Genomic DNA, 27552 nt, shown 5'->3' with positions numbered 1-27552 from the left:
AAACAAGCAAACTGGCTTCTCTATCAAGGAATAACACTAGGCTGGCCAGAAACCTTTCCTTTGTAATACTTACTGACCACACAATGGCATTTCTAGGGGGAAAAGGCTATAACCAATGAATGTAAGTTTGTCCTGCTCTCCTCTGCCCTGCATTCACCTCTTCTCAACAGCAGCCCCAGCCCCCTACCCACCCCCCTGACATTTGGTGGTGGATGCACAGAAATGTTAGCCAGTCACAGCTCCCCACTCTCCCTACAAGTTCTTCGTGATCCTCCCCCTCACAGCCTCATTTTGGTAGCTGGACATCTTTGTCTTTCCATATTAACTGGATGATGATTTTTTTTCTCTGATCCTTCAATTTCTTTTTGACCTTCTTTCTTCCAGCTCTTCCCACAAGGGTGTAGGTTCTAATTCCCATAATAAATTCCTTATTCCATCACCCACAGTGGTTATTCTTCTATGATTGAAGCCCCACCAATACAGCAAGAATAAATTTTTAAATAAAATATAAATTTATTAAGTATTTTAAATTAAATATATTTTCAAAGACAAAATAGAGCATGCAGGGTATAAACCCTAATAAACAATTTTTGACCTAAGGAATAAGTAAATGCTAAGGAAGGTAAGTCTTCTGGTCTTTTGTTTAGTCCAAAGCACAAACAGAAAAGTATTCTGACAATGCTAAAATGGACTTTCTTTCAATAATAAGACATTTCTTCCCAAACAGAGAGAAGAAAATATGTCTTACTTTAATTGACAGGAACAAATGAATACTTACTCATATATTTATGGATTGCTTCCTGTGTTAGTCCAATTGGGTGGTTATAACAATAATACCATAGACTGTGTGGCTTAAGCAGCAATCATTTATTTCTCATAGTTCTGGAGGCTGGAGAGTCCAAGATCAAGGTGCTAGCAGATCCACTAAGTGGTGAGGATCCACTTCCTGGTTCATAAACGACTGTCTTCTCACTGTGTCCTCACAAAGCAGAAGGGACAAGAGAGCTCTCTGGGGTCTCTCTTATAAGGGCACTAATCCCAGTCATGAGAGCTCCACTCTCATGACCTCATCACCTCCCAAAGGCCCCACCTCCTAACATCATCATATTAGAGGTTAGGATTTCAACATAGGAATTTAGGAGGGACACAAACATTTAGTCCATAACACTAACTATCTACAAGGCTATGATAGACCCTAAGATGAGACATAAGAACATCCTGGTTTTGTCTGAGACCTCAAAATAAAGACTGCGCTCTTACTTAATTTGCCACTAAATGAAAACCTATACAGAATAGTTAGTTGGGATACTATTAACAAGGCACTGTGTCATTTTTCCAAAAAAGAGACCCACACCCAAATACTCAGATGAAATAATTTATCTAATTAGAAACCTAGCAGTAAAAAAATACACCCTTTACAAAAGACCAGGATAGTGCTATAAAATCCATCATAAATAGCCTTAGTGTGTAAGCATGTGTGTGACTCTTTGGTTGGGGAGAGTATAGGGGTCAATTAAATTAAAAGTTATGGGCTTCCCTGGTGGTGCAGTGGTTGAGAGTCTGCCTGCCAATGCAGCGGACGTGGGTTCGTGCCCCAGTCCGGGAAGATCCCACATGCCACAGAGTGGCTAGGCCTGTGAGCCATGGCCACTGAGCTTGCGCGTCCAGAGCCTGTACTCCACAAAAAGTTATCTCACCAGATCAGTCAGTATGCTTTTGGCTGCAAGGAACAGAATGTCCAAGTCAAACTGTTTTAAGAAGTAGTGGGGTGGGGACATTTATTGCCTCTTGGAACTTAAGAGTCAAAGGGCAAGGATGAATTTGAACACAGCTGGATCGAAGTGTTGAAACCACATCACCAGGACCCGGTTTCTCCCCAGCCCTGGCTCTGCTTCCCTCTGTGCGTTTCCACCCATCATGGCGATTTAGCAAGGATAAATACTGTCTCAGACCAACACTCTTCTCATCTCAACCAAAACAGAAAAGATGAGCTCTCTCACCAGACAGACTGAACAAAAGTTCTGGACCTTGATTCCAAGCCCTAATTGGGTCTTGTACCTATTCCTAAATCAATGCTTGTGGCCAGGAGGACAGAAGCTCTACTGATTGACTCAGGCTGCATGCCAAGCTCAGCCACATCCAGACAGCATTAATAATAATGATAATAATAAGAAGAAGAATGGAGGCCTGGCAGACACATGAGAATTTCCATTACCCTCAGATTTCCCATTTGAACAACCATATGGAAAATGAACTGAGATAAAGAAATGAACTTAAAAAAGCATCACCCCAGCTTGGCTTCTTTTTTTCTCTTGCTAATTGCTAAATACTCTGCTTTTCCTCAGCCATGCAGCCCTCACTGTAACTTCACCCTGGCGTCCATGAAGCTGAGTAATGCAGATACCAGATAATCAACTATTACTCAAAGAACACTGCCTAGATCTGGACTTACAGAATGTCCTTAAGTTTTTCAGCTTTTAAAAAAACCTCGTACCAACCCACAAATTTTCAATCATACTTCCAGACAGATCAGCCTTTGTGACAGAAACTGTTCTCAACCTTTATTAAAAATCTCATTTGCCAGCAGCCTCATATATTTTTTAAATGTCCGGCCTCATTTCTTCAAGTCGGCACATAGCACATTTTTTCTTGGCTATAATTAGTCACTAAAGCTTATTAGCATAAGAGTAGCTCCAAGAAACTCTAGATGACAAGTCAACACTGATTTCTGTTTTTATGTTTTTCTTGATTCTCAGGAAAAGTATTTGGTTTTTTCTCCTGGAATAAGCCACCCCATGAGCTTTCCTCTTTTCACCCCTTGAGAAGAGCTATTATTATTAGAAGGGAGCATTAGTATAAATTCTTCAAGTAACACATCAGAAGGATTAGTCTGAGCATAAGCAGTCTCTCAATTCTAACCATAGTGCAGCAAAACTTCTAAGCATCAGGAGAAAAGCAAGTTAAAAGCAACATTTTACCAGCTGCTACACATGGGGTGGATCAATACCACTAACTGACAACTTTTCGTATGAAACTCAAGCAGTCTGACGTTTCTTTTTTCTATTCCCAGAATATCTGATCTCAAAGGGCTATTGCTAGTGAGCGAGGAGATGGGGTTCACACACAAGGCACTCCTGTTCTGGGGCTGCCGGGCAATTAAAGGGCAAGGCTTTGATTGTTTACTCTTTTTTTTTTTAACATCTTTATTGGAGTATAATTTCATTACAATGGTATGTTAGTTTCTGCTTTATAACACAGTGAATCAGTTATACATATACATATGTTCCCATATCTCTTCCCTTTACTCTTCAACAGCAAAGGCGAGGGGCACGGGAACAAGGGCACCAGCTCAGGCGTCCATCCCAGCTGGTTCCAGCCATAGCACTGCCACCAACCAGCCTTGCATGTGACCTTGAGTGAATTCCTTAACTCTCCGAGCTCCTTCTTTCCTCATCTGTGAAATTAATATTATAATAATATTTCTCCTTCTTGGTTGGTAGGAGAAGGAAGTGAAGTATCCATTGTGAAGTGCTTAACCTGAAACTTGAACGTGAAAATGACAGATAACATCTACCGAGCATTTCTTATGTGCCAGGTATAAGAAGCATTCAATTCATGAATTTATCCATTCAACGAATATCTATGAGCACTTACATGTTCTAGAGGATTGGGATATGTTATTCAACAAAACAAAGATTCCTGCCTGGAGCTTAATGCTTCTGGGATAACTGTGAAGATTATAACATAATTAATAAACATAATACACATAATATATAAAACCAGCAATAACAACAATAATAAAGATGAAAATGAACTTCCTCCAAGTTAATGGATATAATTGAGACTTGCCTAAAGTGCTTAGGGCCAGCTTCAGGCCTAATGGCACAATGAAATCAGCTAAGCAAACTTCAGGAAACAAAGACTCTCCTGCACCAGGGATTCTGGGACCATTTTACACTTGAGTGCCTTCTGACTAGGGATAAATGAAAGTGAAAGAAATATGATTTTCTGCAATGCTTAAATGCTACTAATGTTCTGAAGATCTAAGAAAACTGAGTAGACTATTCATCTTTCTCAGTTCCTACAGGAGCTTTAGGACAGTCATGGCTCTGCTACAATTTCGAATTACAGAAGGGCCATACAGAAATATATTTAATACGAGGTTGAAGGCCATGTAGAGCACAGCTGTGATTTTCAATTTCTGTTCGTTGGCATCTGCTCTCACACACAAGGTGAGGTTTTTATTTTTGGTCAGTACTGTTCTTGACCTGAAGATATCTTGAACATCGACTGTCCAAATCAGGAAGAGGATTATTATCGCTTAAAGGGAAGTTGCCATCCACTATGTTAATACCTATTGGTGGTTAGATAGAAAAGGGAAAAAGAAGAAATTTCATATGACAAAAACAATGGAAGCATGTCTATCTTGTGGCTGAAGGATGAGGTGCAAAAGTGTTTGGCAAGCCTTCAGGGAAACGCAGATCAAAACCACTGATGAGCTACCACTTCACAGCCACCAACATGGCTATATTCAAAAAAGACAGGTAAAACCCAGTGTTGTGACATGGAGTAATTGGAACCCTCACACGTTGCTGGTGGGAATTTTAAATGGTGCCAATACTTTGGAAAATGGTCTGGCAGTTCCTCAAAAGGTTAATAAACATAGAGTTACCATAGGACCCAGCAATTTCATTCCTAGGTGTATACCGAAGAGAAATGAAGACATATGTCGACAAAAACACTTGTGCACAAATGTTCACAGCAACATGATTCAAAACAGCCAAAAGTTGGAAACAGCCCAAATGTCCACCAATGGATGAATGGATAAACAAAATGTACAATACCTATACAATGGAATATTATTTAACAATAAAAAGGAATGAAGTACAGGTAGATGCTACAACATGCATGAACCTCAAAAACACGGAGCTAAGTGAAAGAAGCCAGTCACAAAAGATCACTTATTGTATGATTCTATTTACATGAAATGGTCAGAACAGGAAAATCCATGGAGACAAAACCAATTAATGGTTGCCACAGGCTGGAGGGAGGAAGAATCCTGTGCTAATGGGCAAAGTATTTCTTTTTTTTTCTAAAATTAGATACTGGTGATGCTTGCAGACTCCTGTGAATCTACTAAAAAACATTGAAATGTACACTGTAAAAGGTTGGATCATATGAATTATATCTCAATAAAGCCAGTTTTTAAAGCATTAGGCACTATAGGCAAAATAAATTGTCTTTACCCCAATATTTGTCTTTTTGTCCTTATTCTTTTTGTCAATATTTATCAGTATTTCCCTTCCTGGTATGATTTCACAGACTTGGGGGAAGCCTCTGTGTGCCCAAAATATCTTTTGCCCTTGCCCTTGCCCTACTCTTGTCTCAGAGCTTGTGGAATTCCACCTCTTTAACTTCATACCTTCTGGTTTAAGGCTTTGCTTCTAACAGATATTCAAAATAGCTCAGGGGAAGATTTCTCATTGAGATTTATCAATCCTGTGATGTTTGGTATAAATGACTTGTCAGATCTCTTGCTGACAGAGGGATTTGTTGAGGGTAAACAGAATGAGGATAAAGTGCCAGAAGACACACGAAGAGGGCACAGAGCAAAGGAGGTGGAGGACACACCCATTTCCACCTCAGTATTTGAACCGCACTGGTCTGTTGCCTGCCTGTCTTTGCTGATGCCCTGACCTGTCTCCTCTTTTCTTCCTTTTTCCATCCATCAATCCATAAAACCTCTTCATCCTGCAGGGCCAGGTGCAAAGGCTACTTATACCAGAAGTCATGGTGCTTATAACTACCACTCATCCTTCTATTCCCTCTGCTTTGGGTTCATATTTTTAATGATTTTATTTTGAAATTACATAGAACTTTTTTCATTCTACTTCTCTGTATAAAAATATAGTTCTGTAACATGTCTGTGTCATAGATGGTGGACAGGATTTCTTTGGAGGTACAACGCCAGCTGACAGTCAGGACTGGTCTGAAAATGACTCCAGACCATGTCTACCCTCAGTGAGGAATGTGCTGTGATTGATTAGCCATGTGTGCAATGAGTACAAGAGGGGTGAAGAATATGCACATCATCCCTGACAGCTGTCACTGCTATGGAGCCCTTTGTTATTTGGTATTTCCCTCTGCCTTATAATCAGATGTGATTTCAACCTACACAGCAGAGAAACTTTCTTCATTGTTGCATACCAGAGTGGGCTGGTTTGCTAGTGATATCATTTGCTAATAGTCCTAACACCGTGGACTCTAAAGCAGTGGTCCCCAGCCTTTTTGGCACCAAGGACCAGTTTTGTGGAAGACACAATTTTCCACAGACCAGGGGGTAGGTATGGTTTCAGGATGATTCAAGCGCATTACATTTATTGTGCACTTTATTTCTATTATTATTACATTGTAATACATAATGATATAATTATACAACTCACCATAATGCAGAGTCAGTGGGGGCCCTGAGCTTGTTTTCACTTGCCACTTACTTGATAGGGTTTTGATATGAGTCTGCAGGCAATTGATTTATTATGGTCTCTGTGCAGTCAAACCTCTCTGCTAATGATAATCTGTATTTGCAGCCACTCCCCAGCACTAGCATCACTGCCTCAGCTCCACCTCAGATCATCAGGCATTAAATTCTCATAAGGAGCGCACAACCTCGATCCCTTACATGCACAGTTAACAGTAGGTTTCGCACTCCTATGAGAATCTAATGCCACCGTTGATCTGACAGGAGGCGGAGTTCAGGCAGTAATGTGAGCGATGGGGAGTGGCTGTAAATACAGATGAAGCTTCACTCGCTCACCCGTCGCTCACCTCCTGCTGTGCAGCCTGGTTTATAACAGGCCATGGACTGGTACTGGTCCATGGCCCAGGGGTTGGGGACCCCTGCTCTAAAGCACTATGTAATACTACAATATCTTATCTTTCCACACTACCTATGGGACCTCACTCTTCTGACCTTCATGAACAAGAAAAATCATTTAAATTCATATATTTGACATATTGTATAGCAGGTACTGTTAGTTGCCTACCCCACATCCACCCCCACATCCATCCTTCCTCCTTCTGGAAGCAATTGCAGTGTTGTTCTATTATCCATCCTTCTGCATGGGTCCACAGGATTTGGGGAAGTTGGCACCACTGCCAACTATAAAGTTGAAGCCTAGCATAATGGTCTTATTCCCCTGCCCAGGGTTGGTTTAAGCTAGGAATGTGAAACAATTTTGAAAAGAGAGGAAGTATCCTGGGCTGGAAGGCATCTGGGAAAGACATCCCCCCTTTTTAAGATTCACAGAAATAGAGGTTCTTTCTCTGCATGTTGTCATGTCGGGATACTATGTCCAGAACTGCTACCACCATCATGCTGAGTCTGGAAGCAAGGTTTAACCACAGAGAAGGAGGAAGCAGACAAATGACAAGGAGACAGAACCAAAGTAGTGACAGCTTGTACCTGGAGCTTGCCCCACCACTGGACTTCCTGTTCAGAGAGATAAGAATCCTGGTATTTTTAAAACCCAGTTGAATCCAGTTTAGTGATATTTCACCCTGATATATACATATGCTCATTTCAAACTACAACTATACCTATATATTTGATGGCACAGGTATAAACATTTATCTTTAATCAAAATATCTTTGTGTGTGTGTTTGAAGTTTCAAATGTTCTTTCTAACAATTCCACAAAGTAGCTATTTTACAGGAATTATCATCTTCAATAAAAATATAAAGTAACAGACACTCAGACATGACACATTTAGTGGCATTCTGCATTCATTCGTTTCTCTAGGCCACCTGGCCTGGGTCTAAGAGTGGCATGGTCAAGCAACACAATTTACTGTTGTTCCATTCAAGAAAAACCAAGTATATTCTCTGTGCCAGACATCAATCTAAGAATGGGTGATACACTTGAAAGAACCCTGATCTCATGGAACCGAGCTTTAAGCTAAGACTTAAAGATAGGAAGGAGTTAGTTCAGAGAAGTGGAGGGGCTAAGTAGGAAGCATCTCAAGGAAGAGGACTCCTATGTTCAGGACCCTCAGGCAGGAAGGAGCTTGGGTTTCTTCAGGAGCAAAGAGGGGCAATCTGCAGAAGCATGGTGCTCATGGGGATGGGGATGTCCTACAAGACAAGGTGACATGGGCAGGAGTGTTAGGAAAATCTGAAGCCATTAAATAGCTTTAATGAGGTAAGTGATAGGACTGTATTTACACTTATAAGGATTTGGAGGATGGATTAAATAGAGGCAGAAGTGGAAGGGGCAGATGAGATTACCAAAGAGTAGTGAGAAATGGTGGCAGCTTAGACAAACTGATTAATTTGTGTTTCTCTTCCCTAAGTGCTTCTGCCACACAAATCCTTCTGCATAGCAAGGCAGTGTGTATCTCCTATCCTGGCAATAGCACAACCCACGATCTTTTATGGTGTTAGGATCCCACTGCCTTTCAATCCAACGTAATGGACAAGAGTCACAGAGGAGCACTCCCTGGGGCCTGAAGTGCTCGTCACCTCTGCAAACATTTAGAGTATGTGCTGGGGTCACTAGTTCTGGTGATTTCATTATGAAGACATGTAAGACAACATAAGGGTGGAAGCTTTGACACTTTGGAAGACCCTGTCATCAGACATAACATGTTGAGCAATAATTAGAAATTAAGTGAAAATACACAAAATGCCTCATTATGTTCTAGATTGTTCATGGAAGATGTTTTCCTCATGCTAATGCATAGACACAGTAGTAAAATCATCAACCTGAAGGAAAGAATACCCACCTCGGGTCTAAACAGTTGAAATTAATACCATGAGATAAGTGTGTCCCCAACATATTGTACCTGTAGTAAAAAAAACAAGAGTCCATCGCGACTGAAGCCTGAAATTAAGAGGAAAGTGCAATAGAAGCATCACTGTGGTACATCAGGTTCCTGTCTCCTGCTTCCAAAATCTGTTGGCTTCACAGGATTCAGTCATTTTGTTCACTGGTGGTGATGACAATAACAGGACTAATAAAAGAAAACATATCTCCTGAACTGGATGATTGGCAAGTTCTCCCACTGGGGAAGGACTGGAGAAGTAGAAGCAGCACTAAATGAAGACAGCTGCAGAGGAGAGCATAGCAGCAGATTGAGGGTTAAACACCATCTGCTTACCAAGGAAAGCGAGAAGGGAATGACCACCTGGATATTTCTATCACCAACGTGCCTCTAAAGTGTCATAAAACATCTCAAGGGGGCTTTCCTGGTGGCACAGTGGTTGAGAGTCCGCCTGCCAATGCAGGGGACACGGGTTCGTGCCCCGGTCTGGGAAGATCCCACATGCCGCGGAGTGGCTGGGCCCACGAGCCATGGCCACTGAGCCTGCATGTCTGGAGTCTGTGCTCCGCAATGGGAGAGGCCACAACAGTGAGAGGCTTATCTCTTTAAGCTGGAAGTTCCTTTGCAGATGTCATTCTGAACTGTGGGGTGTACCAATAGGAGCACTCTTCTGGCTATTAATTTTTTTGTTGTTGAACTTTTTATTAAAGTACAGCTAGAAGAACCAAAAAATGATCCTGTAGATTTTCTTTAAATACCTCTGGTCTAACTAAATCCAAATGTTGTAATGTCTGAAAATTACCAGTAGTATTTCTACAGATGGTACCAGCAGTTTATCAAAGGCTGAGAATAAACCTGCAAAGAATAAGGAGAGAGTTTGGAATAATTGTAAAGGCATAAATAAGTTCACAATTCTTGGAGAACAATATATTGTTTTAATTTTTCAAACTGGCCTTGATCTTCTGGCAAATACTGTAGTTGAAATAATTATTACTAACATTTATATTAGGAACAATGTTTCTAAATTTTCTTTTTAAATTCCCTTTAAAGACACCAATAGCAGGTGTGTGGCCTGTGAAGGGAACATCAAAGGAAGGTGTGTGTGAAAAGAAAACAAAAATTTAAATATGCCCTTTGAATCTAAAACATAACTTGGAAACAAACCAGAATCCCAGTGTTTTGATGAGGAAGAAACTGGAGAGAGCCTCACCATTTCCACTGGTCCTGGACAAAACCTGACAGTATATCAAGCCCCGCAACCAAGGGAGGCTTCTGTTATTAGTGAGGACCTGCACTGCTTCATCATTTGTTTTAGAAGGTGCAAGAACTTCCTAATGATATTATCATAGATTTTTATTTGAAGTAATTTTCCACTAAGCTTTTAGCAAGTCTTTAGCTTTCTTTCATATTGTATACACAGCTGAGCCTTGAACAAAGTGGGGATAGGGGTACCGACCCCCATGCAGTCAAAAATAACTTTTCAGTCTGCTCTGCGCATCACCAGTTCTGCGTCCGAGAATTCAACCACCATGGGCCGTGTGACACTGTAGTGCATAAATACTGAAAAAAATCCATGTATGGTTTTTCATAACCACCACTCTCTACTACTGTTGTTACTAACATCACCACATGGAAAAACTAACATTGAGGCCAGTGCTATAACCTTAGTTTAACCCAGTAACCTAATTCTTTATGGAACTCAAGTCTCTATTTATATGACTTCACTAAATCTTCAGTGTTCCCTTCACCCCTGCACTCCTCCTCTTCAAGTTGGCATCAAGTGAGGGGGGTGGCATCAAGGCATCAGAGGTTGGGAAAAGGGGTCTGAATCCACAGGTAATCTCTGCAGAGACCAGGTCTGTTCTTCTTGGACTATTCAGGTCAGTATTAGATCACATTTATCTTTATTCTTTTGGTGGGAGGGATGCCTGCTGGCGCTCATCACCAAAGTCCTTGAACTCACCCACTGGTCTCCAGTCATGCAGTGTTAGAGCACTGCCACCTCTGCACCCCCCAGTGCCCACCCTCCCCACACCTCCACGCAGATGCTTCCACAGCCCTTTAAGAACCAGCTCGTTGAAACTGGTATATTGAACAAACCCAATGTGATGAAAACACATTTTTTATCCCCCTTCCTTTAAACATTTTTTAGATTAAGAAACTATTGTTCGCCTCCACTTGACTCTTTCACACTTATAAGCAATCTTTAAGTCCTAACAACTCACAGAACAGTCTAATTTGGTATATTAATCTGTTATATGTAATAATCAACTCTCAAAGCCTGAATGTATCTGGAATCTCATCTCCTTCCTCTTCTGGGGGCCTGAGCTGGCCACTTGCAGTGGGGAAGGAGAGGCAGAATCCTCTCTTTCTGTGTTTCATCCTCCTCCTTTTCTTCTACCAGTTTAGTAAGCAAGACTTTGAATTCTCCCAGGCTGGGCCCAGAAGGTTAAAGGATTAAGGTAAAGGGCACAGACGGTGGCAGGCATCATGGTTATCTGGTCAGGGGGCCTTCTGGGCAAGGCGTTTAACTTGGACACATTCTCACGTGGGGTCTCCTGGGCTCCTTGGAGGTGGCCTTCACTGAGAACCACATGGACCACTGCCCTTCCTGCATCCGTAACTTTTACAGCAGCTCACTCAATATGGACTCTTGCTATTAAAAGACCCTCCATCTTCCCAACTCTGGGCAAGATCTCCTTCCCACATGGACCACCATGTACCCTCACACACCCTCTGTCCTCTAGGAGTGTCACCCGGTCCTCACACTGCCCCTGTATCTGCTGTCACCCACAGGCAGGCTCTCTGCTGCCCAAAGGGAGGAAACGCATTTCAAACTCTGAGTAGTTCCAGTGAAGCCACCTCCCAAACTCAGCGTGGAATGAAGGAGAAACACCCTCCCACCCCCCACCCCCCATACACACCACTTTCCCCTTCTCAATATTCTCCCTGTGTCGACTTTCTCTGCCTTTTGTAGTCTTGACCCCTAGATGAGAGGTGAGGCGTCAAATAGTGAGGTGAAAATTTTGGTATTTTCCATTTCTTTTGTAAATTCAATATATGGTAGTCTAGTACCTCACTTTGGAATTTCACATAGTGTGAGTCCCCAAACTTGAATTTTACCTTCCTGTTACCTAACAGTTCTTCTCTGACTCATGCATCTCACAGCTGCTGTGTTGATCTGAAGCACTGACAGGAAGGCTGGTTTTCCCTTATTCCTGCAGTGTCCCTAATACATTCGGAGAAGCAGCCATGCACTTCAACGACCCCGGGCTGCTTCCCACAGCTATCCGGTTGCTCCAAAGTAGCAGCTCCTCCACATGGAAAGGTAAAGGGGGGAAAGAATTAGACACCCTGTTGACTGACTTTCTCGTCTCCCTCTGACCACCTGCCCTCCATCCACTAGGACCAGAAAGGGTAGGCTTTTCTCTAGTTCTCCTGGGGGGTCCATCTCCTCACACCCTCTCGTGAAGTCTGCCAGGCTCTTTTCACCTGGGAACAAAGTCCTCTATTACATGTATTGATACTGTAATTGCCTGAAATTCTGCCCTTCTAAAAACATGAAGTTGATATTCTTTTTTCCCTTTCTAATTGCTAACTGGGAAATCTATAGACCACCTTTATATTTAAATCCAAATATGGCATATTATCAGAATCACTTGGGGAGGGTTTAAAACTACTGATTCCTGCCCTCCTAACCACCCTAGTACATGACTGAGTCAGAATTCCTGAGGATGGGCTGGGGTCTTGTTCCCCACCCACTATGCTTGACAACCACTTTCTTTTAACCATTAAAATAGAAAAACCTCAGCTTCCCTGGTGGCGCAGTGGTTGAGAGTCCACCTGCCGATGCAGGGGACATGGGTTCATGCCCCGGTCCGTGAATATCCCACATGCCGCAGAGCGGCTAGGCCCATGAGCCATGGCCGCTGAGCCTGAGCGTCCGGAGCCTGTGCTCCGCAACAGGAGAGGCCACAAGAGTGAGAGGCCCGTGTACCTCAAAAAAAAAAAAAAATAGAAAAGCCTCTACAGAGACTATAAACTACTCTACAGAGAAATCTTAGGTATATAAGAATCCTCTGTTAAGACTTTTAATCTTAATTTCCTCCATATTCCCAGCAATTTCCAAAATATGAAGATTCATGGACATTTCTAAAGTTTTGCTACTGATCAATAGTCAATATAAGCCTATTAATTAAGCTTTCATTTCTGGAAAATCAAACACATGCTCCTGTTGTAAAGTAGTTCACCCAGTAGTTTCATAGCAATAATTGATTTGGGGGGAAAACTTTTTGTTGCCTTACCTTCATCTGTGGGAAAGTCATAGAAAGTGCAAATAGATTTTGATACAAAATTTTGAAAATTCTGAAGGAACAAGAGCTGAATAAGACTTTGACCAGAAAAAAAAAAAAAGACGTGATTCTCACACTGCAAGAGAATTCAAAATCTGCTTGATGTCCCAGGGATATATAATATGTGAGAATGGAATACAGCCAACATTTTAATACCTTAGCCTCACAACATAAGTCAGAAAGAATAGAATGCTATTATCAAAAAGCTTTTGAGTATGAGATAGTCTTCATTGTACCTATTCCAAATCCACTTGCTGATTTTACACAATGACACAAAAAGAGCCTTAGGATAATTTAACAGACTTCTAGCTTAACAGGCTTCCCTGGTGGCACAGTGGTTAAGAATCCGCCTGCCTAATGCAGGGAACATGGGTTCAAGGCCTGGTCAGGGAAGATCCCACATGCCACGGAGCAACTAAGCCTGTGAACCACAACTACTGAGCCTGCATGTCACAACTGCTGTAGCCCACATGCCTAGAGCCCATGCTCCGTAACAAGAGAAGCCACTGCAATGAGATGCCCACGCGCCGCAATGAAGAGTAGCCCCCGCTTGCCACAGCTACAGAAAGCCTGTGCGGAGAAACAAAGACCCAACACAGCAAAAAATAAATAAATAAATAATATATTTTTTTAAATGATAGCCTCTTTTGTACAAATAAACTTGAATAGTTCATATACATCTCAAAAATTCTAAATCATAATCTGAAGATAGTTTTAAATCAATTGCTCCTGCAAATAACAGAGGGTGGGTGATTTTGGTGTCTCTATAACATACAGCCACTGCTTCTATTATGTCTTATGGTTCAAAAATTAGAAGGCAAGAACAAAATACTTAGAGGAAAAGAGACAGAAAATAGACTGTCTCCTATTTATCCCTGGATTAGGGGAAGCCATTTCTATCTTTCCTAGAGTTAAACATATAATACCCTAAGATTTTAAGAAAATGCTTAAAAGAAGTGAATTCTAACCCTATAGCTACATAGAAGAGTGATTTCTAAATTTACATAAGAAATAAGTCTTCTGAGCAATCTAAAATCAAGGAGAAATAATCAGAAGTTTTTTTCAGATGTTCTCTCTCAAAAATAACATCCTTAATCTCTTTTATGCCCATTTTTCTTGAATCCGTCTTCTAAGATCAGTTATGATAGTAAATGTTTCAGCTCTCCAACAGTCTCAGAGCATTCGTAGCTGTATATTCATTAGAACCATTTTACTGCTCACAAGCTGGGTTCTGGACACATTATATCCACAAGAGACTCACAGCATTTCTCATAGATGTTACTATGTGTTAACGGGTTTATACTCTACCTCAGCAAATGCATATTTGAGCTAACCTATACTTTAAGCAGATTAATTAGAACTTAGTTGCTGGACTTATCTTCCCTAAAATGTTGTCCATAGTGGAATTCATAGAGTAGCAGAGTTAAATGAGGTGATTCTGAACAGTTATCATGAGTCGTAGCTACCTTATTGAGGACCTACTGGAATTTCACTATGATGCTCATCTTTGCTCTATGTTAATTATCATAAAATAAAATAAGACTCATCTTAAGTGGAAAGACAGCTTTTTAGGTTATCGATTCTATTACATTATCACAAGTAGTGATCTCCAAGATGGTGACCCCCTCACCCACTTCAGGAGGTACACAAGTCAATCCATAGGAGTTGAGAAGAAATACTAAAATCTCTATTTATTTTTTCATAAAAAAGAAAATTAAGTTTAACCAATTGTCTAACACCTAGTATTCAGATGAACACTCACACTCATCCACCCATGTATCAGAATATCACCATTACTTATAGAATACGGGGTATCTTGAGGGCAAAGAGTTGTCCCCCAATGTAGACGGGTTGAAAGTCGTGCCTCACATGTTTGTTGGCTTGTAATGCAGCAGATGAAGTAGACTTGAAGTGTGACTATTTAGATCTATGGACTTTTTTTCTAGTTTTAGCTAAATAACTCTTGTAACTTGACAAGTAGTTTAAAAATACTCCTGCAGAGACAACAGATCAAATGCGGTACCAATAATGTAAACATGAGTGAACAGTAAAAGGCAGAGCTGCCAATTCTCCTCCTCCTTACACGAAATTTTCCTTATAAAGTGAAAACAATCATAATCTGGCCACCAAAAATAAATTGAGCTCATCAAAAAGATCATATGAAATGTGGGTATATACATGTACTAAGGTTAACTATTACCCTTGTCTTAACACTATGTAGTGCCATAAGCTATTAACAAATGATACTATCATTGATTGGCAAGATATTTAAAATAATTTATTCTTCTTAGCTTACTTTTTAAATTTATTTCTTTGTGTGTGTTTGAATGCACATAATACATTAGTATAATGATAAATGTATTTAATATGTAAGCAAATAAATCTATATAAAGATATTTGAGGAGTGCACACTAAAATTATTTTACCAATGGATTCATTATTTAAATATTTTATAGATCTTTGACCTACAAAAATGGCAGAAAGTAGAGATATATTAGAAAATATCAAGTAACCACAAATAAGGTATACATACTGTTGGGATGTGTTTTCTTATTTTCATGTTTATTCTGAATACAAGTGTGCTTGATGTTTTGGGAATACACACAAAGCAAAAAATAATAATAAATCCCACACTGAAGATATGACTTAGAGCTTAAAAGTTCTAAATATCCCTTTTATCTTCCCTTCTTTAACACGTTTCTTCACTGCCCAATTCAGATCGAATAAGGAATTGCTCTTGAGATCTAAGAAAAACAGCAACTTGAGGTGCAATACAATTAGTTTCTCCTGTCTGTTTCTGGTTTAAAGGAAGCCAGAGTTATTTAATACCATATTAAAACAAGCCTGAAGAACTAAGGAAGCATTAGCAGGAAAATACCTCTGTGCTAGTTTCACTGGCCATGCTTGAAATTATGGCCCTGCCCATATTGTGGGAGGTGGGTAGATGAAGGAGTTTTCACTAATATTAGCACCTCCGAGGAAGATTGAGCTAATGGTTGCTATCACTTGTGAGCAGAAGAAAGAAAAGAACTTCACCTGTGTTTAAGTTAAACAAGATGATATGACAAAAAGACCAAATACTAACTCTAGAAATAGCAAAAAAATTCCTTGTGATTACAATGAAATCCAAAAACAAGACACTTGTGAGCTGCTTACCCCATCTCATCCTATTATAGAGGTTTAAATATTCTCAGTGAGTTGACCTTTTCACTTTACTATGAGTTTCCCTAAGGGTATATCTTTAGTAGAAATAATTTGATTGAGGGTTCACACTCAAAAACCTAAGAGAACTTCCCTTGCATATGAAAGCTATCTTTGCTTGTCTCCTCCAATTTTAAAAGGTATTTTAAAAACGTTCCAGGGATCGGACTTTATGTGCAACGTGTCACGAGAGAGTGAATATTTATGATCAAACTGCTCTTCTAAAATGTATCATAAAATTAGGATTATAGTAATGTTCTTCAGACCATTAGCTACCATAATTCTCTAGTCCTTTTCTTAGCTGTTTTATTAATAGTGTACAGTCCTCATTACTACTAACTGTTACTTGTTAAATACAGGCTCATCCACCATAAGCCAGATTCTCCTCTGGTTGCCTGTTTTACAAGATATGTATAAATAGCCTCAAAATCCATCTGTCTGGGATTCTTGAGGGCCCTCCCTCCCACAAATAGGGGGAAGGGGCTCAATGGCCTCTTCTGGACTTTTCCATTACTAGAATTTAGTAAACCTCAAAACAGCCTGGAATTATCATCCATCTGGGGATTTTTTTTAATTAATTAATCTCTTCATAATGTGCTGTGCAGAAGAAAAAAAGGAAATTGACATTCAGAAGGAGTGGAGGAAGAGCAGAAGAGGAAAACCCAGAAAAGAGAAGTCCTTTCCTTCTTCCATTTACTACTCTGATGTCAGTATCACCTTATAAAGTTCACTTAGTGAAACTGACAGCCGTGGGTATGTTTTGCTTTCAGGCTCTGTCATGTGCTACCAGGAGTGATGGAGACACCTTCCAGAGGTCTCTGACTGTCCCCGAGGACATCTTCCCACTTCCTCACTGCAGCCCAGAGGGGAAGGCACATGGTAGTTCACCTGAACCAGACTGCCTCTGTGACGAGAACTGACAGCAGGAGAACGAAGCCATTCTGCAGAGTAGATGGCAAGTCATCAAAGGGAAGACAGCAGGAGCTTCAAGGACTCAGGGGACACAATCTGAAACAAAGTGACATTGATATCAACATCTAGGGAATGAGAGAGGCAGATAAACTTCTCAGGCAAGTAAAAAGAGATGGGATGACCCAGTTTAAGCAAAAAGTGATTTGCTAATCACAAAGCAAAGAACTCCATGGGCTCTCTCTCCTCATACACAGCAGGTAGGGTCATTATGCAGAGAGAGCAGTGGGCAGGAAAGGAGATTGGCTCAAATGTGACTGTGCTCAGACCATGGAGGGCTTCTTCAGAGCAAGAGCTCATCCCAAAGAAAAACTGGCAGCCAGTGCCACCTGCAGAAGAAAGATATATCTTCTGCGGGCACCAACTCTCCACAGCTGACAGGCTGATATATTCTGCTGAATAAATCGAGAAACGTTCAAGTGGCCTAAAAAAGGTAGTCTGAAGTAGAAGGCACTGCAGGAATCCAATCAAGCTCAGAATGTCAGGAGCCTGTGGCAGCATCCACACTGGGAGAAAATGCTCCCAAACTCTGAGTTAAGTGCAAATGAGAAAACATCTTGGTGGGTTTTGTTTCTTTGTGTGAGTATGTTTGGGATTTTTTTTCCCCAGTGCTTGTATGTTGTGATTTTTTGAAAGACACAAAAGTGCAAAGAGTTATTATCATATATGGAGAAAAGCAGGAAGAGAACATACTTTTCCTGTAACACACAGCAAGTGCATGACTTTCTCCTCGAGTTTTTTCTTCAGGTTTTGATCCCAACTGTCGCTGACTGTCCCTCTCCGGGCCCTGCCTCCTCTGTGAATCTCTCCCGAATGAATCCAGCCCTCACCGACCTCTCCTCTTTCAAGTGATGATTTTCTTATTGCTTGAATTCAATGTGGAGCTTAATTAAATACTGTCTTACCAGGCTTCCCTGGTGGCGCAGTGGTTGAGCGTCCGCCTGCCGATGCAGGGGACACAGGTTCGTGCCCCGGTCCGGGAAGATCCCACATGCCGCGGAGCGGCTGGGCCCGTGAGCCATGGCTGCTGAGCCTGTGTGTCCGGAGCCTGTGCTCTGCAACGGGAGAAGCCACAACAGAGAGAGGCCCGCGTACCAAAAAAAATAATAATAATACTGTCTTACCTTCTAATTGCTCCCTGTGTGTAAATTTCACCTTCCAAACAAGACTACAAGACTCTTGAGAGCAGGGATTAGGCCCAACACACACTCTATTCTCCTCAGCCGGGCTGAAGATGCATGCAGAGCATCTGTCGTCTGATTTGATGAGTGTGAGGGAGGCCTCCTTATGCCAACATATCTCCCTCCCCTGTGTTTATTTTCTTTATTTTTTTAACATCTTTATTGGAGTATAATTGCTTTACACTTGTGTGTTAGTTTCTGCTGTACAACAAAGTGAATCAGCTATATAAATACATATGTCACCATATCCCCTCCCTCTTGTGTCTCCCTCCCACCCTCCCTATCCCACCCCTCTAGGTGGTCACAAAGCGCACTGGGCTGATCTCCCTGTGCTATGCAGCTGCTTCCCACTAGCTATCTATTTTACATCTGGTAGTGTATATATGTCAATGCCACTCTCTCACTTCATCCCAGCTTACCCTTCCCCCTCCCCATGTCCTCAAGTCCATTCTCTATGTCTGCATCTTTATTACTGTCCTGCCCCTAGGTTCTTCAGAACCTTTTTTTTTTTTTTTTAGATTCCATATATATGTGTTAGCATATGGTATTTTTTTTTCTCTTTCTGACTTACTTCACTCTGTATGACAGGCTCTAGGTCCAACCACCTCACTACAAATAACTCAATTTCATTCTTTTGTGGCTGAGTAATATTCCATTGCACATACGTGCCACATCTTCTTTATCCATTCATCTGTCAATGGACACTTAGTTGCTTCCATGTCCTGGTTATTGTAAATAGTGCTGCAAAGAACATTCTGGTACATGTCTTTTTGAATTACGGTTTTCTCAGGGTATATGCCCAGTAGTGGGATTGCTGGGTCATATGGTAATTCTATTTTTAGTTTCTTAAGGAACTTCCATACTGTTCTCCATAGTAGCTATATCAATTTACATTCCCACCAATAGTGCAAGAGGGTTCCCTTTTCTCCACACCCTCTCCAACATTTATTGTTTCTAGATTTTTTTGATGATGGCCATTCTGACTGGTGTGAGGTGATATCTCATTGTGGTTTTGATTTGCATTTCTCTAATGATTAGTGATGTTGAGCATCCTTTCATGTGTTTGTTGGCAATCTGTATATCTTCTTTGGAGAAATGTCTATTTAGGCCTTCCACCCATTTTTGGATTGGGCTGTTTGGTTTTTCCTGATATTGAGCTGTATGAGCTGCTTGTATATTTTGGAGATTAATCCTTTGACAGTTGTTCCATTTGCAAATATTTTCTCCCATTCTGAGGGTTGTCTTTTTGTCTTGTTTATGGTTTCCTTTGTGGAGCAAAAGCTTTCAGGTTTCATTAGGTCGCATTTGTTTAATTTTGTTTTTATTTCCATTACTCTAGGATGTAGGTCAAAAAGGATCTTGCTGTGATTTATGTCATAAAGTGTTCTGCCTTTTGTTTTCCTCTAAGAGTTTGATAGTTTCTGGCCTTACATTTAGGTCTTTAATCCATTTTGAGCTTATATTTTTGTATGGTGTTAAGAAGTGTTCTAATTTCATTCTTTTACATGGCTGTCCAGTTTTTCCAGCACCACTTATTGAAGAGGCTATCTTTTCTCCATTTTATATTCTTGCCTCCAAAGATGATACAAACAGATGGAGAGATATACCATGTCCTTGGATTGGAAGAATCAACATTGTGAAAATGACTATACTACCCAAAGCAATCTACAGATTCAGTGCAATCCCTATCAAACTACCAATGGCATTTTTCACAGAACTAGAACAAAAAATTTTACAATTTGTATAGAAACACAAAAGATCCTGAATAGCCAAAGCAATCTTGAGAAAGAAAAATGGAGCTGGAGGAATCAGGCTCCTTAACTTCAGACTATACTACAAAGCTACAGTAATCAAGGGAGTATGGTACTGGCACAAAAACAGAAATATAGATCAATGGAACAGGATAGAAAACCCAGAGATAAACCCACACACATACGTTCACTTTATGGCTTATTTTCTTTAAATCAAAGAATTCATTCATCTGTGTTAAGAAATCGGCCCAGTCACAGTAGTAACTTTTCCCAGGATGATTTATACATTAAAACATTCTGTAGTGATATGCCAAGGTCATACTTGGGATCCCAAAGACCTGTTTTTTTGTTTTTGTTTTTTGTTTTTTTTTGCAGTACGCGGGCCTCTCACTGTTGTGGCCTCTCCCATTCCGGAGCACAGGCTCCGGACGCGCAGGCACAGTGGCCATGGCTCACGGTCCCAGCCACTCCGCGGCATATGGGACCCTCCCAGACCGGGGCACGAACCTGCATCCCCTGCATTGGCAGGCGGATTCTCAACCACTGCGCCACAAGGGAAGCCCCGAAAGACCTGGTTTGACTCTGGACTCCATCATTTCCTGATGATGTGACCTTGGCATGTTATTTATGTCAATGAAAATAATCAATAAACTATCTATAACAGTAATAGAAAAGAGTTTTATCTGAGCCAAACTGAGTACTATAGTCTGGAAGACAGCCTCTCAGATTACTCTGAGGAACTGCTCTGGAAAAGCATGGTTTTCAGCACAGTTTTATGTCTTGTCAGAACAAAGAACATCAAACAAGTCAGGGATACATTTCTTCAAGATTTCAGAAACCAGATCAGCAAGTACACAGCAAGTCAGTATGACCCTGGCACCTTGGAAAGGAGTTTTGTCATCAAAGGAGGACCAACACTGGCATCCCAGGAAGGGAGGCATTTGATCTTTATTTTTAACATGGACATTCTTTACTTCTGGTCAAGGAGCCCTTTTCTTCAATAATTAAAGCAGAGACTTCCCTGGCGGCACAGTGGTTAAGAATCTGCCTGCCAATGCAGGGGACATGGGTTCAAGCCTCAGAGCAACTAAGCCCATGCGCCACCACTATTGAGCCTGCACTCTAGAGCCCACAAGCCACAACTACTGAGCCCATGTGCCACAACTACTGAAGCCCATGCACCTAGAGCCTGTGCTCTGCAACAAGAGAAGCCACTGCAATGAGAAGCCCACGCACCACAGCAAAGAGTAGCCCCTGCTCGCTACAACTAGAGAAATCCAGAACACAGCAATGAAGACCCAACACAGCCAAAATTAAATAAATAAATAGATAGATAGACAGATAAATAAATAAATAATAATTAAAGCAGATATCCAATGTATTCCTTATAGGTCACAAAACGGCTGTTCTAGTTAGCAAAAAATTCAAGTTAACTCATGTATAACCCAGAATGACTTCCCCATACCTCAATATGTGAACATTTCTTTTATCCTTTGCATCTCCATGCAGTTTGCTTATCTATAAAATGGAGAAATAACATTCTACTCATAATTGTGTGACCACTGAGAGAAAAATACATGTAATATTTAGCCCATAGTAAAGATTTAGTAAGCATTAGCTTTGTTAACAATAATAATAAAAGTAAGTACTGAGAGAAAAACTGTGAAAGGTCTGAGATATGATCCTACTTGCAAGCTGACAGGTGAGCCTGTGGTAGTTTCATAGATGCTAGCAGAAGCCAGGAGACCACTGAGTTGGAGACAATGGACCTTGCTAATTAAAGGACAGCAGGCAGCCTGAGCTTTCTACTTACATCAGTTCCAGTCACTCCCTAATTTCCTTTAGGCTTGGGTCATAATCAAGAAACTCGGGTGAGATTTTGATTGACATATATACACTAATATGTATAAAATAGACAACTAATAAGAACCTGCTGTATAAAAAATAAATTAAATTTAAAAAGGAAAAAAGAAACTCGGAGCCTCGGAAACCCAAATCTTTTATAAGCTGCAAGCAAGCCTGCCTGACTTTGTACTGGAGGGTAACATTGTCCTCATCATTCTCAGCAGTGATCAGGCCTGCCCTCTGCTCCGGAGGGGGCCACTCTACCTTCCAAGGCTGTCTTCTGTGCAAATATTCTTTACAGAAATAGTCCAGGAAGAAGGCTGTCAGCACTGCTGCTCTTAATGTGTGCAGGGGACAGCAACCCATGGAGAACTGCCTCCCAATGAAACCTAGCCTCTGTGAGCAAGGACCTTACCATCTGTGGGAAAAGATGGAGAACTGAATTTAAATTAGAAGGATAGGGAAATAAGTACTATTCAAAAAAAACCATTGCATATAATAAATGCTCACAATATACAAAACACGATATAGCTGTAAAGAAGAGTGAAGCCATGTGTTTACTGACATGGAAAATGTCTATGAAACATTGTTTGTTGAAGAAAGTAGGTCTAAAAAATAAGTATAATATACTCTCACTAATATTTATAGATAAATCATTTATATGGGATATTATAAATAGTAAATGTTTTATTTATATAAAATATTAAAATTATAATGTAATATTTATAAATATTGTCCTGGAATGATATAAAGTTGGTCATGCCCTTAAGAGCTGTTCATAAGAAGTTATCTAAAAAAGATGAGGAATCCAGGCAGGCTTCCTAGAGGAGGTAATGATGGAGTAGAATTTTGATTAGATGCAAAAAGTAAGAAGAGAATTCAGAAAAGACAGACATGAACACTAAACTTGGAATAGCATGATATATTCATAAAATGTTATAAAGTATCCAGAAACCTGCACAAGGTTTGATGTGACAGGTATAAAAGATGAATGTGAAAAAATAGTAGAAGGTGGGGCTAAAAAGTTAAACATGGGTCAGTTAAAAATAGCAGCCAATTATGTGCAGTAAAGATCAGGAGGTCAACAGATCTTTCCTCTTTCAGTTCTGCTAGGAGCAGTGTCCAGGTTTGGTGCCATGTGTGTGCTGCTGCTTGCTGAAAAGGTGTTTGAACTGAGACTCTGTCCAGCCCTGAGTCACATTCCTGTATCCAACTGGTACAGGACACCTCCACTCAGACCAGCCCTGGCACATGAGACCTGTCACTGAAGTCCAAAATGACACACAGCATCCCTTCTTCCCCCACATCCCTACCCTCTTTGTATGTTATTGTCTTGGGACTGGCACTGCCACGCTCTGTATCCCGAACCAAAACCCAGGAGTCCTTGAAGAATTCTTCCTCCAGTATCCTCACCCCCCCACAGTACAGTCAGACATATTTTCTCACCTCTATATCCACAACGACTATCTTAGCTCAGCTTCTGGTCATGCTGCTCTGGATGCTTGCAGTAGCCTCCGTCGAGGTCTCTCGTCTATCTGTCACACTGCCACCACTAATCTGATCATGTCTCTCTCTTAAAAAATCCCTTATGTTTCACCAACACCTACAAGGTAAAGTTCACCTTCTTTCTCGTGGCGTATGTGCTCGTTTGTAATCTGGCCATTCTACTCTCCAGCCGCGCCCTGGCTGCCACCCTTCAAGCCTCCACAGTCCTGGCATCCATTCCAAACCAGGGTAGCTCCTTGGAATATACTGTGTTCTTCCATCCTTCTTGCCTCCTCACAGGCTACAGCTTCTGCCCAGAAAGTCCTGTCTCTTCCCTAGCCATCTGGGAAGCTATTCTTCACCTTCCAAGACCCAGATGAAGCACTAACCCCTCAGGAAGCCTCCCCTGGGCACTTAAGTCTTCTTCCTGGGTGAGTACCTCCTGTGGGATGAAGCTCAGCCCAGATATGTTAGAAATACAGCGACTGACACTCTGCTTTAATTATTTGTTTGTATCTCTCTTTGATATAAATCTTCACTAGCTTGTGCAACCCTGGAAGGCAGGGGCAATATCTTATTTTTTACTTTTTAGTGCTCGCCACTTAATGGACACTTTATAAATGTTGGGTAAACGACTAGCTGGCTGAATAAATGGATAGATGGATGTTTTTGAGTTATTTGCTTGTATTAACACAACTCAAACTGTTAAATTTTCCAACAGAAGAGACCATCTAAAAGGAAACACATTTTATTAATCCTAGTTCATTTTGTGCTTTAATCTCTTCTTTTTAAACATACACACACACACACACACACACACACACACAAAATTGCCTTAAAGGAAAAATCTTATTATAGGAAATATGCTAAGCATTCACCAAAGCCATTAATCCATAAAGATTTAAAGAGCATTGAGCTAATAATAGTTCAATTTATTAAGTGTTTACTATGATCCTATGTACCTTGTATTACACACAAAATCCTCTGACGCAGCATTACTCCCATCTTACGGGTGAGCACGTAAGGACACATGATTCGGAGAAGGTCAAACTGGGGTCTGAAACCCTGAATCCTTGACCTGAAGGAAATGCTTTTATCCACTGCTAGAATCAAATCATCAAAATTTACAGTGGGCAAAACACCAATATGGAACGTGACTTTTTCTTTAATAATTATGGGAACAGTATCAGCATTTTCTTAGACATGTTAGAGAAAAGATTTACCCAAGAGCTCCACCATGAGCACAGCAGGAAAGCACTAGCAGACTGGTCAATATGAAAATTCATTTTCATACTACACAGTTTACACTGCCCCAGTTTTGGGTTTTTTTTTTTAAGACAAGTTTGAGAACAATAATCTGTAATTATTTCTGCAATGAATATGAATAAGACAGCAATGTTTCGGTTTCAGGCCATGTTCTTTAAATTGTTTTCAAGCAATCCAAAAACCCTCATAGCAGGTTAGAGAATGACTTCTCAGTAAATATTGTCATAACTGTTTCTAGTTTTAGGAAATAATTTCTTTTTTTTAATTTCCAAAAGAGTTCACATTTTAAAAAATTTTTTAATTTTATTTTTTTATACAGCAGGTTCTTATTAGTCATCCATTTTATACACATCAGTGTATACATGTCAATCCCAATCTCCCAATTGGTCACACCACCACCCCCAACCCCTGGCGCTTTCCCCACTTGGTGTCCATATGTTTGTTCGCTACATCTGTGTCTCAATTCCTGTCCTGCCAACCAGTTCATCTGTACCATTTTTCTAGGTTCCACATATATGCACTAATATACAATAATTGTTTTTATCTTTCTGACTTACTTCACTGTATATTACAGTCTCTAGATCCATCCACGTCTCAACAAATGACCCAATTTCTTTCCCTTTTATGGCTGAGTAATATTCCATTGTATATATGTATCACATCTTCTTTATCCAGTCATCTGTAACTGGGCATTTAGGTTGCTTTCATAACCTGGCTATTGTAAATAGTGCTGCAAAGAACACTGGGGTGCATGTGTCTTTTTGAATTATTGTTTTCTCTGGGTATATGCCCAGTAGTGGGATTACTGGATCATATGGTAATTCTAATTTCAGTTTTTTAAGGAACCTCCTTCCTGTTCTCCACAGTGGCTCTATCAATTTACATTCCTACCAACAGTGCAAGAGGGTTCCCTTTTCTCCACACCCTCTCCAGCTTTTGTTGTTTGTAAATTTTCTGATGATACCCATTCTAACTGGTGTGAGGTGATACCTCATGGTAGTTTTGATTTGTATTTCTCTAATAATTAGTGATGTTGAGCAGCTTTTCATGTGCTTCTTGGCCATCTGTATGTCCTCTTTGGAGAAATGTCTATTTAGGTCTTCTGCCCATTTTTGGATTGGGTGTTTGTTTTTTTAATATTGAGCTGCATAAGCTGTTTATATATTTTCTAGATCAATCCTTTGTCCATTGATGCATTTGCAAATATTTTCTCCCATTCTGAGGGTTGTCTTTTCGTTTTGTTTATGGTTTCCTTTGCTGTGCAAAAGCTTTGAAGTTTCATTAGGTTCCATTTGTTTATTTTTGTTTTTATTTCCATTACTCTAGGACGTGGATCAAAAAAGATCTTGCTGTGATTTATGTCAAAGAGTGTTCTTCCTATGTTTTCCTCCAAGAGTTTTACAGTGTCTGCTCTTACATTTAGGTATCTAATCGATTTTGAGTTTATTTTTGTGTATGGTGTTAGGGAGTGTTCTAATTTCATTCTTTTACATGTAGCTGCCCAGTTTTCCCAACACAACTTATTGAAGAGACTGTCTTTTCTCCATTGTATATCCTTGCCTCCTTTGTCATAGACTAGTTGACCATAGGTGCGTGGTTTTATCTCTGGGCTTTCTATCTTGTTCCATTGATCTATGTTTCTGTTTTTGTGCCAGTACCATATTGTCTTGATGAATGTAGCTTTGTAGTATAGACTGAAGTCAGAGAGTCTGATTGCTCCAGCTCCGTTTTTTCCCCTCAAGACTGCTTTGGCTATTCGGGGTCTATTGTGCCTCCATATAAATTTTAAGATTTTTTGTTCTAGTTCTGTAAAAAATGCCATTGGTAATTTTTTTTGTGTGTGTGTGGTACGCGGACCTCTCACTGTTGTGGCCTCTCCTATTGCAGAGCACAGGCTCCGGATGCGCAGGCTCAGCGGCCATGGCTCACAGGCCCAGCTGCTCCACGGCATGTGGGATCCTCCTGGACCAGGGCATGAAGCCATGTCCCCTGCATCGGCAGGCAGATTCTCAACCACTGCACCACCAGGGAAGCCCTCCATTGGTAATTTGATAGGGATTGTATTGAATCTGTAGATGGCTTTGGGTAGTAGAGTCATTTTCACAATATTGATTCTTCCAATCCAAGAACATGGTATATCTCTCCATCTGTCAATATCATCTTTAATTTCTTTCATCAGTGACCTATAGTTTTCTGCATGCAGGTCTTTTGTCTCCCTAGTTAGGTTTATTCCTAGGTGTTTTATTCTTTTTGTTGCAGTGGTAAATGGAAGTGTTTCCTTAATTTCTCTTTCAGACTTTTCATCATTAATATATAGGAACGCAAGAGATTTCTGTGCATTAATTTTGTATCCTGCAACTTTACCAAATTCATTGATTAGCTCTAGTAGCTTTCTGGTGGCATCTTTAGGATTTTCTATGTATAGTATCATGTCATCTGCAGACAGTGACAGTTTTTCTTCTTCTTTTCCAATTTGTATTCCTTTTATTTCTTTTTCTTCTCTGATTGCCATGGCTAGGACTTCCAAAACTATGTTGAATAATATTGGTGAGAGTGGACATCCTTGCCTTGCTCCTGATCTTAGAGGAAATGTTTTCAGTTTTTCACAATTGAGAATGATGTTTGCTGTGGGTTTGTCGTATATGGCCTTTATTATGTTGAGGTAGGTTCCCTCTATGCTCAC

At 40.5% G+C, this 27552-nt stretch overlaps 1 pseudogene; it reads left to right on the top strand.

Annotated features, from left to right (window-relative positions):
• LOC114907570 overlaps positions 1–27552 on the top strand; it is a 124650-nt pseudogene that overhangs the window by 80678 nt on the left and 16420 nt on the right.

The sequence above is a fragment of the Monodon monoceros genome, unplaced genomic scaffold, assembly GCF_005190385.1.
Source record: "Monodon monoceros isolate NGI ecotype Baffin Bay Population unplaced genomic scaffold, NGI_Narwhal_1 Super_Scaffold_3, whole genome shotgun sequence".
NCBI lineage: Eukaryota > Metazoa > Chordata > Mammalia > Artiodactyla > Monodontidae > Monodon > Monodon monoceros.
This window is presented reverse-complemented; position numbering and strand designations above follow the sequence as displayed.